Source organism: Canis lupus, chromosome 6 (genome assembly GCF_011100685.1).
Source record: "Canis lupus familiaris isolate Mischka breed German Shepherd chromosome 6, alternate assembly UU_Cfam_GSD_1.0, whole genome shotgun sequence".
NCBI lineage: Eukaryota > Metazoa > Chordata > Mammalia > Carnivora > Canidae > Canis > Canis lupus.
In genome coordinates this window covers 27,715,453-27,728,194 of record NC_049227.1, presented here as the reverse complement: position 1 = coordinate 27,728,194, position 12,742 = coordinate 27,715,453, and the positions used below count along the sequence as shown (strand labels likewise).

Below are 12,742 nucleotides of genomic sequence, written 5' to 3'. Positions count from 1 at the left end.
CATCTGCAGTCTATCATGGAGAGTCAGCCAAAGGATGTCTGTGCCAGCCTCATTGGCAGTTTGGGGGGCGGGGGAGTTGCTAACTAGGGAACTGGGTGTGGAGAGGAACCCTAGTTAGCAACGTAGTGCCTTGAGCAGCTGGTGGGAGTCTAAAAACTGCCACCTGGCGTGGCAGTCAGGTACCAACTTGAGGAGGCTGCTCTTGTGATTCCTGTCTTCTGATTAGGAAAAGATGGAGGGCAAGATTCCTCTATCTTTAAAAACTTATCTCCCCAGTTAATTTTGCTGAGAGCAGTGGTTGCTGACTTTTGTGGGCATCTGAATCACCAGGTGAGATTGTTAAAACACAGCTTGCTGGGCCCTATGCCCAGATTTTTTGATTGTGTACATCTGGAGAGAGGCCTGAGAACTTGTATTCTAACAAGCACCAAGGAGATGCTGCTGCTGCTGGTCTTGGGATCACAAATTGAGAACCCCTGGTTCAGAACAGTGGTTCTCAGTTTCGCCAGGTGACTGCTCACTGGGTCCACCTGGGAAGTTACCTGTTCCTAGTTCTTATCTTGGATCACTGTAATCAGAATCTGTGTGTGTGTGTGTGTGTGTGTGTCCGTGTGACGGTGTGTAGCCTAAGTAATGGGAGTTTTCAAAACTCCTCAGATGATTCTAATATTCGGCCAAAGTTAAAACCTTGCCTGGCAGGTCAGCTTCAGGAACACAGACATTTTTTTCTGTTTCTCTTTTGTTCACTGATATATCTCTGGTGTCTAAAAATTGCCTGTCACTCAGTAGATGCCCAGTAAACATTTGTTAATGAATGAGTGAGTGTTACTTACAAGGTACCAGCCCTCCAAGACTGAGAGTTAAATCACCTGTTAAGTCACCATTTATCTAAGTATCTCCTGAAGGTAAGGGAGTATAAGAGTACAATTTCTTGCCTCTCCACATTGAGGTTCTTGTTGGCTTTTCTTTTTTTTTTCTTTTCTTTTTTCTTCCTTTTCCTTTTCCTTTTTTGTGGCAGTCAGGAACATACAGGGGTTATGTCCCTATATATGATTAAGATTTTAACCTTTATCTCTTTTAGCTCTGGAAAATATATCAGTGGTGAAGAGAGCATGGACTAGCTACTTGTCAGGTCCTCAGCTCTGTCATCCCCAGCACCCTGGCCTCAGTGACAGAGATATGCTGCTTCCAGTTCAGATTTAGTCCTGTGAAGTTGGATGTGATTTGTGTCATCAAATATCACCTCTTTGCTGCCAGGGCTGATGCCATGTACCTGGATGTCTACTCTGAGTTCAGAGCTCTTTTCTCATTACTTCTATTTATTGCTTACCAAGTAAATGTATTCATAACTAGTTTTTGTTAGAAAAAGGAACAAATCTAAGGAGGAGGTGTGATTTTATGTCTTTTGCTATGTTAGGTCCTACTTGTTTTTAGTAAAGATTGTATTCATTCATTTGTTTATTTAGAGAGAGCAAGAGCACATGAGTGGGGGGAGGGGCAAAAGGAAGATGGAGAGAATCTCAGGCAGACACAATCCTGAGCATGGAGAGCAATGTGGGACTGGATCCCAGGACTCTGAGACCACAACCTGAGCTGAAATCAAAAGTCAGATACTCAACTGACTGAGCCATCCAGGTGCCCCAGGGTCCTACTTTTAATGAAGACATCTCATTACTGTATTCATTCAGAAAATGTTTATGAAGCACTGTAATATGTGAGACTCTAGGAACTAGCGATGGCATGTGAGCAAGACCTAGAATCATAGCTAGGACAGCATTGTCCAATAAGACTGTGCTGAGGGAAATGTTTCATATCTGTTTCATCCCCTTAAAACATGACTGGTATGACCATGAAATAGATTTTTGTTTTAGTTGAATTAATTTACACTTAACTTTAAATAGCCACGTGCTTTTTACAGTGGCTACCAGATAGGACTGGTGAGTGAGGATGGCACATCATCTTAATATATGCTGACAGTGTCTATTATGTGTTTTGTAGGAGAGACATAAAGTGCTTTGAGAACATCTATCAAAGGCATGGTATATCATCTGGGGGAAAAAGAACCCCCCCCACAAGCAACATTTATGATCCTTCAATTCTGCCTAGAACTTCTCGTCCATGGAGGCCTCAAAAATATCACTCTGAGGACCAGATGCAGATTCACTGTTACATCCTTTTAAAAATATTATTTATTTGAGAGAGCGAGCATAAGCAGGAGGAGGGGCAGAGGGAGAGGGCGAAGCAGACTCCCTGCTTAGCAAGGAGCCAATGTGGGGCTTGATCCCAGGACCCTGATATCATGACCTAAGCTGAAGGCAGGTGCTTAGCTGACTGAGCCACCCAGATGCCCCTTGTTACATTCTTTTAATTGCTCTTGGTTTCTTCTCTCTCTAGGAATCCTCCTACCACCTCTTCTTACTTCTTAGCCCCAGAAAAGCATCCTCATGCAAATAAACCCCTAAGAGGAGCCCTGCATCCACCAACTCAGATACTTCATCACCATACTCGGGTAAGTAAAAATGAAAACTTTTACTGGTTATCATGTTAGTAAAAATATTTTCCTGTGGCATTGGAGTTTTTTTTAAAAGATTTTATTTATCCACCCATGAGAGACACAGAGAGAGATTGGCAGAGACATAGACAGAAGGACAGGCAGGCTCCTCGCTGGGAGCCCCATGTAGGGACTCAGTCCCGGGAGGGGAGAAGAAATGGGTAGGAAATATCAGAAAGGGAAACAGAACATGGAAGACTCCTAACCCTGGGAAACAAACTAGGGGTGGTAGAAGGGGAGGAGGGTGGGGGGTGGGGGTGACTGGGTGGCGGGCACTGAGGGGGGCACTTGACGGGATGAGCACTGGGTGTTATTCTGTATGTTGGCAAACTGAACACCAATAAAAAATACATTTATTATTAAAAAAATAAATAAAAATAAAAAAATAAAATAAATAATATATAATATCCTTTTAAAAGCCAAAAAAAAAAAAAAAAAAGAAAATCCCGGGACTCCAGGATCACACCCTGAGCAAAGGCAGACTCTCAACTGCTCAGCCACCCGGGCATCCCGGAGATTTTTCTTAATCATAATTTTGACAGCGGTCATCATGTTTCCTCCTGTGGCTCCACACTGACATGTATTTTATCAATTTCCTACCTTTGGCATTTGGGCACTATTTTATGTCCATTATAAATAACACTGTGATGAACATCTTTACACAGAAATCCATGTTTGCATTTCCAATTATTTTCTTGAGGTAGATTCTTAGAGGAGAGGAGGATAATTACTGAATCAAAAGCCATGAGGAAAAAAAAAGAGCCATGAGGTTTTTTATTTTAAAGTTTTTTGAAACATGTGGCAAAATTGCGTTTGTACCAATTCATAAATTCTTGAGCAATGAATGAGAATTCTAGTATATTCTGCTATTCTCTTTTAAAATCGTATCAAACATGTCTGCATGTTGCTACAGAGACTTTATAACCATTATTTGTAGTGGCTGCATGAAGCTTGATTGCAGTGATGTGCTATAATTGTCCTCTCTCAAAAGAGGTTGCTAATTGATGCTGTTCATGCTGGGCTCTCCTTGGCCCTGCCAAATGGAGCGCCTCCATCAAGTCACAGCTGTCTGGAATCCATCTGGCCCTCCAGGGCTGTTCTGTCAACTTTCCACATCCAGGGGCAGCATTTCTTAGGCACATAGTTTCCTTTGATGATACTCCAAGAAATAGGAGTTTCTTAGAGCAAAATTCAGCCCATATAGGCAACATTGATCTTTGGCCAGGACAACAGATATCTCAACGAGGGCATTTATTTCTGCCTGAAAAGAAAGAGCACTGGAATGGGAGTCAGAAGATTTGGGATAAGACCAGATTTTTTTTTTCTTCTGACATCTTGTGTGTCAATCAAGACTTTTCTGGATAGAGACCATGGATAGAAACCTAAATCATACTGCATAAAAAAATACAATTTATTTCATATATAGCAATCTTCTTCTGTTCAGGGGGTATGTTCTAAGATCCTCAGTAAAAGCCTGAAATAACAGATAGTACTGAACCCTACATACACTGCGATTTTTCCTATGGATACACACCTATGATAAGTTTAATTTATAAATTAGACATAGTAAGAGATTACTATAATAATTATTAGTAATAAAATAGAATAATTATAATAATATATTGTTATAAAAGTTTTATGAATGGATTTCTCTCTCTCAAAATATCTTAGTGTCCTATACCCACCCTTCTTCTTGTCATGATGCGAGATGTTTAAATGCCTACATGATAAGATGAACTAAGGTCAATGATGTAGGTCTTGTGACATAATGTTTAGGGTATTGTTGAAATTCTGATGGTAGATCAGAAGGAGGATCATCTGCTTTTGGTCCGTGGTTGACCATGGGTAACTGGAACCATGGAAAGTGAAACTGCAGATAAGGAGGATGAACCTGTAAATGAAGATATCAGGGGAATTAGTTTTCAGGTGTGGTTGGATCTAGGCTTTCTAATAATACTGCAGTCTTGATCTTGCTCTCCAGTATCTCCATTATGCATCTCTCTACACTGGTTCAGTTCTCAGAAGATTATCCTCTTATAGTCTATCACTAAACATGCTCTGAAAGACCCTAGTACAAGGGCCAAATTTTGCTTGATGCCTAATTTTCTAAACAGAATTTTATCGACACACAGCCATACTTATTCGTACATGCATAGCCTGTGAATGCTTTTGCTCTTGAGCAACAGAACTGAGTAGCTGTGACAGAGACTGTAGGTAGCCTGCAAAGCTGTTTATATTTGTTATCTGGTCCTGGTCCTTCCCAGAATTTTTTTTTGGACACCTGCTCTAGTAGAAAGGTATTAATCCTCATTCCCAAAAATATCTTCAGGCTTGATCAATTATTAGCTCCCCAGCTACCCTCTCATTCTTGGTTTCATTTATGGTTTCTACCTAACCTCTTGAATTTTGGGTCCTGTTCTTTAGACCTTTTAAGTGGCTCAGATTATAATCATTCTAAAATATGTTCCTTAAAAAGGCAATCTTGATCCTAATGTTAAACCTTGACCCTCAACCCCAACTCTAAGCTTAAACCTTAACCCAAACCTTAATCCTCAGAGAGAAGTCTGGAACTTTGAGTTTGATAACCATCACCTTAGAATAACTTTATGAGCCATGCTATTCAATGGATATTGTGTGTATTATTCACTGAAAAAGAAGAGATGAGAAGAATTGTATTACAATTTAAAAAGTTTATTGGTCATCAGAAAGTCTTAGTGTTGCCAGAGACACACTCAGGTAAATAATTATTTTAAGCAAGTGACAAATGTGTTTCTTTTGTCAGCATGGAAATACAATCCCTGCCTCATTTTTGGACCATTTGTCTCATTTTCAGAGCCCTCATGTTGAGAAGGGGTGCCCGTTAGTGTTTTTGACCATGTCAGAATGGATTTTTATCCTTCTGAATCCCAGTTGGTGCTGTTGGGATGATCTAGCTTAATTCATGATTCTCTGGCATTCTGGGTCAACAAAAATGTAAACAGAAACTGTAGGAAAGGAAAGAACATGTTCAAGAAGACATAAAAGGAGAACAGGCTGAGAGGATGGAAAGAACAGAAAGTAATCAGATAGTAGGTCCCAGACACCAATCCCATGCCGCAATCTGATCAAATGGATCCTCTGCCTTAAATTCTTCAATGGTTACCCAATTTGTACAGCATAAAGACCAAATTTTTTGATGGCACTCACAGCCCAGCATCATCTTGTACTACCATACTCTGGAATCCTGTGTTTCAGTGCTACATAAGTATATGAAGTTTCCCCAATGCACCTTTCTCTGTCATGCTTCTGTGCTTTGTCCATGCACTTCTCTGTTTCTGGAATGCTCTTACCCTTTTTATCTGCCTGGATAAATCTTGCCTGTCCAACAAGATCTTGCTCAGGTATCATCCTCCATTAGACTTCCTCTGACCCCTTCCATGCTCCTCCTCTGCACCCCATTCAGACATCAATCACAGTACTCATTCCTTCACTCAGTAAGCTTTACTGGGCTCTGCTGTATGCTGGGTGCTATGATAGATGGCAAAGATTAACAGTATACCATCTCAACCCCAAGTAGTTGTGAAAACAGATAAATCACCAGGAAACTACCCAACTATGCTGTAATGTGGGATTTTCAAAGGGCTTTGGGCCATGGAGGGAGGCGGCTCCCCCGAACCTAGCCACCAAATGTTCTAGGAAGGTCAGCAGCATGATGGAAGTGTACAAGCATACAAAGAGTTTGAAACTTGGAAGGCCTTAAAGCAGTTTAGGAAGGTTAGTTGTGGAGGGAGTTGGGGAGGAGCCAGGTCATGAAGGACTTTACCAGCCAATATTAAGCATTTCAACCCTGTCCTTAGAACTGTGGAGAAACCACAGTTTTAAGTTTTAAGTCTTTAAGTTTTAAGCTGGAGAGTCACATAACCACATCTGTATTTTGGGTATATTTGTTTTATTTTCCTATTGTCTCCAATGCTGGTAATAATATCAGCTAATGTTACTAGAGGTTACCATAAGAAAGATATGATGTTGGTATTTTTATATAGATCACTTAAGGCTTTTATTATCTTATGAGATAGGTACAGCTGTATGAACTTATTATTTCATCATATAGAGATTCAGAGAGATTAATTAACTTGTTAAAAGTCATGCTTTCAACCATTAGAATAATTCTGTGCTTTATAATTATCTAAAAATTAAGATATTCATAGTCACTATTTGAGAGAACTCAGAGCACATTTGCTTATATGATTTTATTCATCTTAGAACTCTTGAAAAGACTTTAATTCCATTTCATGAATGATGACACTGAGGAAGTGATTTGGCCAGGTCCTGCCTGTCATGGTCTCAGTCCACCTGGAAACTAGGCTCTTGAGGATCACCTCTCTATATTGTTAGCCTTCATGGCTTTGGCTTTACTGCACAGAAAGCATATGGCTGTGGGTGTTATGGTGGGCATGTGTCTGCATTGTTCTCTTCAGAGAATCAAAATAATAAGGTTCCCTTCTCCTTAGGGGATGAGTGGGCTGGGTGACCCATGGAGTTAGAGGGACCCCAGAGGCCATGTCCACTGGTATGCTCTGGGGTCCCTCTACCCCCATGGTTTTGGTTGTAGGAACAAAGCACCTTAGCTTTGGGTAGGTGAGACCCAGTCAGCTATGAATTATAGTTGCTACATTACAGAGATCCTATGCTTCCTTCTTTTAATTCCTTCTTTTTTATGTTTTCCTTCTTTTCTCCCTTTTGTTTCTTTTTCCTTCATCATGTTTACCCTTACCAACATCACCATCAACAAACACATTAGCATCATGATCTGTGCTTTTCAGGGTCTTATCATGGCACTGTTGTCCTTGTCACCATGATCACCATCACCATGATTGCCAAATCATCATCATCATCATTGTCATCATCATCATCGTTATCGTCAGTATCATCATCACCCACTACCACATCAACATCAACACATTATTGTCTCACTGGGGTCTTATCTTTGCATCAGTGTTTCTGTCATTGTTATCATGGTCACTGCCACTGCCATTGCTCCCTTTCAGTGAATTCTTACTCTGTGATAGGCAGTGTGCTGAGCACTTTACATGCATTATCTCACGATATCTTCAAAATGAATGTTTGTGCATGGTTATCCCCCTTTTACAGATGACAGACCCGGGTCTCAAAGAGGTGAAATAATTTGCCCCAGGTTGCAGAGCAGTCACCACTCCCAGCATTGTCTTTTTATACAATTAAGGTTCATCCCAATGATACCAGAAATTTCAGTTTATTTTTAGGAATTAAGGAAATTACAAGGTTGTGCTCTCATGTTCTGTGAACTGGAGGCTGCCATGGATCCAGCAAAGAAGATTTAGGATTATTATTCTCTGGTGACACTTGTTCCCTAATTCAGAAGGGCTGTTCTTCTTTTGACTAATTGTTAAATTTATGTTTATGATTATTATTTCTAAAGGGAAATTTAGAGTTGAGCCATTTTAGATAATAAATCAGAGCCATGATCCAAATGAGGATTTGCCTGATTCCAATGCCTGCATTTCTGGCTCCCCACTGTATGACTCCCCTTGGCGATCATGGCAAATGCAAATCCCATAGTTCCCAGGCTTAGGGTTATATACCTTACCAACATACTTCATTTGGCTCCCTATAGTGTTCAGTCCTCCATGGCAACAGTTTCTCCCGAGAAGTTCTATCTGAATTGGTGGCCTCATCTCCCAAACTCCATCCCTTCCCCTTCCTTAGCCATAATCCTGCTTTTATAAGGAGATAGGTATAACATGGTGGAAAGACAGATGGGAATTCAAATCCTGGCTATAGTACTTACTGGCTGCCTGACTTTGTAACAATTTACCTCCATAGTCCCAAATTTCTTCTTTCTTCCACTATAAAATAGAAGTAACACTAGCTACTCCAGGGAGATGTTGTGAAGTGTAAGTAAAAATCCACATAAACCATCTGACATGTGTTAGGTGCCAATGTTGACATTAACCCTCCAAAATGAACTCACCCTTCCTTCTCTTTTGCCTGAAGTACCCTGCTGAAAGGCTAGTTGAAATGTTTAATGTATAGGACAGGGATAGATGAAGCTGATGGATCTGATGGTTTGGTCTGTGGCTAGCAGAGGGTTCTTTGGCAAGTCAGTTAGCTTGGCTAGGAATCATTTTCCCCTTTCAAAATCCAGATGTCAGCTACTAACTTATACTATTCTTTGAGTCCTCATTCTCACTTCCCAATAAAAACCTACTCATGTGAGAGCATTAGGAATCCAAGCAGCATTCACTGAAGACATTATTGGGAGACAGGGAGTGAGTGTATATATCACATCACCCATAGCAAGCAAAGTGAGAAATCTTCAAGTCTCTCAGAGTCACATCACCCATGTGTCCTTCTTTCCTGATACCCACTGAAGTACCCTGGATCCCTTCTTTTCCATTATCAGAGCAATTCTTCTCTGCCCCAGACTTGCAAATTCAGCTCACAATAATGCTTGGCAAAATGAAAGAATCTCAGGGTAGCTGTGATCACTGTTTATCCAAGGCACTTTGGGGCTCTTCTGTTGTGACTTGTGCATGACTTTTGGAGCCTCACACTCTACTCCTACACTGTTAATCAAAGTGTCTCCTAAGCAAATACTGTGCTCTCTTCATGAAAAGTTATCATTCCAGTGGGTGAGTGAATAAAATCCTGCTCCACCTCATTACATGTAAAATGAGGGTATTAGTGGATTCCAGACAGCTTCATCATTTAAGTCTGTTTAACTCAATAAGTCATGGGCTTTGGATCCTCTCAGGGAAAAGAAATTCCATGGTGGTTTCAGTATTTGTTTAAACGTAAGTCTCAGAATCAGACCCTCCCCAGCTTGAATGTAATTTCATTGGAATTGGGGCTTAATATTCCATCATCTCTTTACAGTGTGCTTGTTTCTTCTTGGGACATGTAGACACCTACCAATGAACTTTGGATTTCAGGTCCATTTATGACCTTATTTCTGCTTTTTCTCTCCCTGTTCTGTTTCATGTCTGCTCATTAATTAATTATACACATGTTTACAGGGTACCATCTATGTGCTAGACACTGTGGTAGATAACTGAAATATGGGAAAGAAAGGTGGACATGACTCCTGTCTTTACAACCTCACGTGTATGTATGTCTGTATTTGTGTGTGTGTACATTAATCAACCAGATAAAATAAGGACAAAATTATGATATGTTCAATGAAGGAAGAGCCTATACCAGGACATCTGTCCAGTTAGAGAAGTTAGTAATTTCTTAACCTCTGCCTCAGTCTCCCATTTTGAACCCTGATGTCTCTCTCTGGACTTGTATTTTCTGTTCTTTGGGAGGTCACAGTAGTCTCATTATGTGTTCTGGAGGCGAGATGGAAGGACATAAAGAGATGAATGCAAATAATGTTAAATGGCAAGTTCAGAAGGATAATCCTGAAAAAAGGCACTCACCAGGCCTGGAGGTAATCAGGGAATTCTTTCTAGAGGAGGTGATGCCTGGACTGAATTTTGAAAGGCAATTAGAAGCTACACAAGCTCAATAGAGAAGGGGAAGAAGGGTGGTCCAGGCAGAGGTTAGTGCATGAGCAAAGGTTCAGGGAAGAGAAACAACTATGGTATAGGTATATGTTTGCATGTGTGTGTGTATGTGTGAATACAGGAGGTTTCATGGAGTGGGAGCATATTATGGTGAGCAGTGAGGCTGAGAAGGCAGCACTGGCCAATTAGAACCTCCATTCAGAACTGAGCTCCGATGTGGAACATGATCAAAAAATTCTGTAGAGAAAGCTGGAATGTCAGCCTTAGCCATCCCACACACTCACTTGCTTCATTCCAGTCATCTCTTTAAAGTCTTACTTTTTGAGCCCTGTTTTCTCAAAGCTGTTTGTCCACACATCTCTCTCTACTTAGCCAGGTAATCTGTACCTTCTCTGACAGTAACAAGGATGTGCACCCTGGGAGAGGCTGCCCAAAGAGGCCAGAATTACTCCAGGGGGCAAGACAGTGCTGGGAGTGTAAATCACACAAGAAATATTGAACTTTGAAAGCCAGCGAACAATAATATGCCACTTTATTCCACTCCTGCCGGAGGTTTATATATGTTACTGTCACTTTTATACTGTTCTCCACCACTGGTAATTTTCTCTCAATCTAATTTTTATTTCCCGAGGGTCTACCAAGGTTAAAAGTGCTGGAAAACCAATGACTATTCTTTTGCCAAGGGATAGTAAATTAAATTAACCATTGCTGATGGCCAGCTCTGGTCAGAACTATTTATATGTAAATACGCGAAAACCCCCGTAAGGCATTGCTGCAATTATTAGTTGTTCATTCCAGATGTTGACCAAAATATGAGAGGTCATGAACAAAACTGGGAACAGGGGGAAGAATTTCCGTCCTGGTCTTCTGTTATACTAGCCGGCTTTCTGTAGCTCATGCTCCAGAGAGTCAGTGGTGAAAACCTTTCCTGTAAGCTTAGTGAGCTGAGAGACTGAAGATGGAGAGAGTCTTGGTCCCAGACTGACAGTGAACACAGGGACAGAAGGGTCAAACCGTGTCGCGTGGGCATTGGTTGGCATCTTGCGGGTTCTGTCCAATCAGAACAGCCTAACTTTGCATACTGCTTCCTGGATGGCCAGCATAAATTATTTCCAACAAGAGACCCCTCTGCTCATGATTAGAGTGTTCCTCCTAATGATTTTTTTTTTCTCCCAGAGAGCAAGAGAGACTCTTTGGAGGAATACTTGCAACAAGAAGGAACCTTCTCACTGGGTGGCAAAATGTTTGTGGAAAATATATAAGAGCCTAACATGCCAACTTGTCTTTGGTTGGCTTTTCATTGTCAGAGGGTTATAGGGGATTGCTTCAAAGTTTCAAGTCCCAGAGCTTCAATCCATCCCTCAACCTCCCACCCACCACCTTGCTCCCTTTTTTTTCTTCTCCAATGCTCAAGGGACTCAAGGGACTTAACTCTGGCACTCTTCATTAATCTACTACCACTCATGTTAGCCTTCATTCCATACAACCGAGTGATTTCTGGACTGCCTTCATTATTTACAGCCTGTTGCTGTGCTCTTAAGCCCACCTGGATGGCTCACTAAATCAAGCCCCCTCAACACAAATGAAATTAATGAAGGAAAAGGGTACTTCTTGAAATAAGAGAGAAGGTGGAGATTATTTCAGTATCTCACCCTAGGTTAGGAGTCTCTCACAGGTCCTGAAAGGTCTACTCCTGGGCTGGATATTGTTCTCATAATGGCTCCTCTAGCACCATGATCTGGCAAAATGGTTAATCAGTTTCTCTGGTTCTCTTCTGATCGTACTGAGGGAAGTAGTACTTTGGAAGATCAGCTGAAGCACAGTCAGCCCATATATCCTCCTGTATAGGTTTGAGATAGACCAGTGGGGATTTTAGGACCACATTATCTTGGCCCCAGGGGAATTATCTTCCCTTAAATTTCCCATAGACACTGTTCTTGGCTTTCACCAAAGGCTGAGACACTGCTTCAGGGAACCCAAGATTATTCCCATTATTGATAATTTTGTCCACCTATCGCTCTGTGGTTCTGTTAGAAGCGCTGCGTGTAAAAGTTCTATTTAAATTTTTTTAAAAGATCGTATTTGTTTAAGAGAGCATAAGCAGAGAAAGGGGCAGAGGGAGAAGAAGAAGGCTTCTCGCTGAGCAGGATGCCCTATGTGGGGCTTGATCGAGGGACTACAGGATCATGACCTGAGCAGAAAACAGACACTTAACCAACTAAGGCACCAATGCATCTCTGAAGAAGTTTTAGAATTAAATCCAGGTCCTTGTGCACAGTCCAGCCAAAGGAGTACATGGAAGCCGATATCAAGCCAGCATTGCTTGCCAAGCTGTTTTCTTTCCTTTGGTGCTGTCTTCCTAGAGGAAGGGGTGCCTTCTCCCTTGTACTAGTCACAGTCAGCTTGCCTGCAACTGCTTCTATCCAGAGAAGGGTAAATTTATTGCTAAACTGCATAAAGACACTGTGTGCTCAGTAGGAAGAGCCTGCCACTCAGAGGAGTGTGTGTATGGAAGGTAATGTGGGAGCAGATCTATTAGTTCTTTCAGAGACACTTTATAGGTTAATGACAGTACTTGTTCAAGGGCCAGGAAAAATGTCTGCCTTCTTTGGGGAATCCTTTAAGAGATGAGTTTCCTTTTATACATTGACTACCAGGGGGTTCA

General features: G+C 41.3%; 1 long non-coding RNA gene across 1 annotated transcript in view; it reads left to right on the top strand.

Moving 5' to 3' along the window:
* LOC111096501 overlaps positions 1–2,500 on the top strand; it is an 85,568-nt gene extending 83,068 nt beyond the window's left edge. The window contains exon 3 of the long non-coding RNA XR_005360372.1: positions 2,395–2,500. This is a non-coding gene — a long non-coding RNA (uncharacterized LOC111096501). The remainder of the gene's footprint in view (positions 1–2,394) is intronic.
* The last annotated feature ends 10,242 nt before the right edge of the window (positions 2,501–12,742 follow it).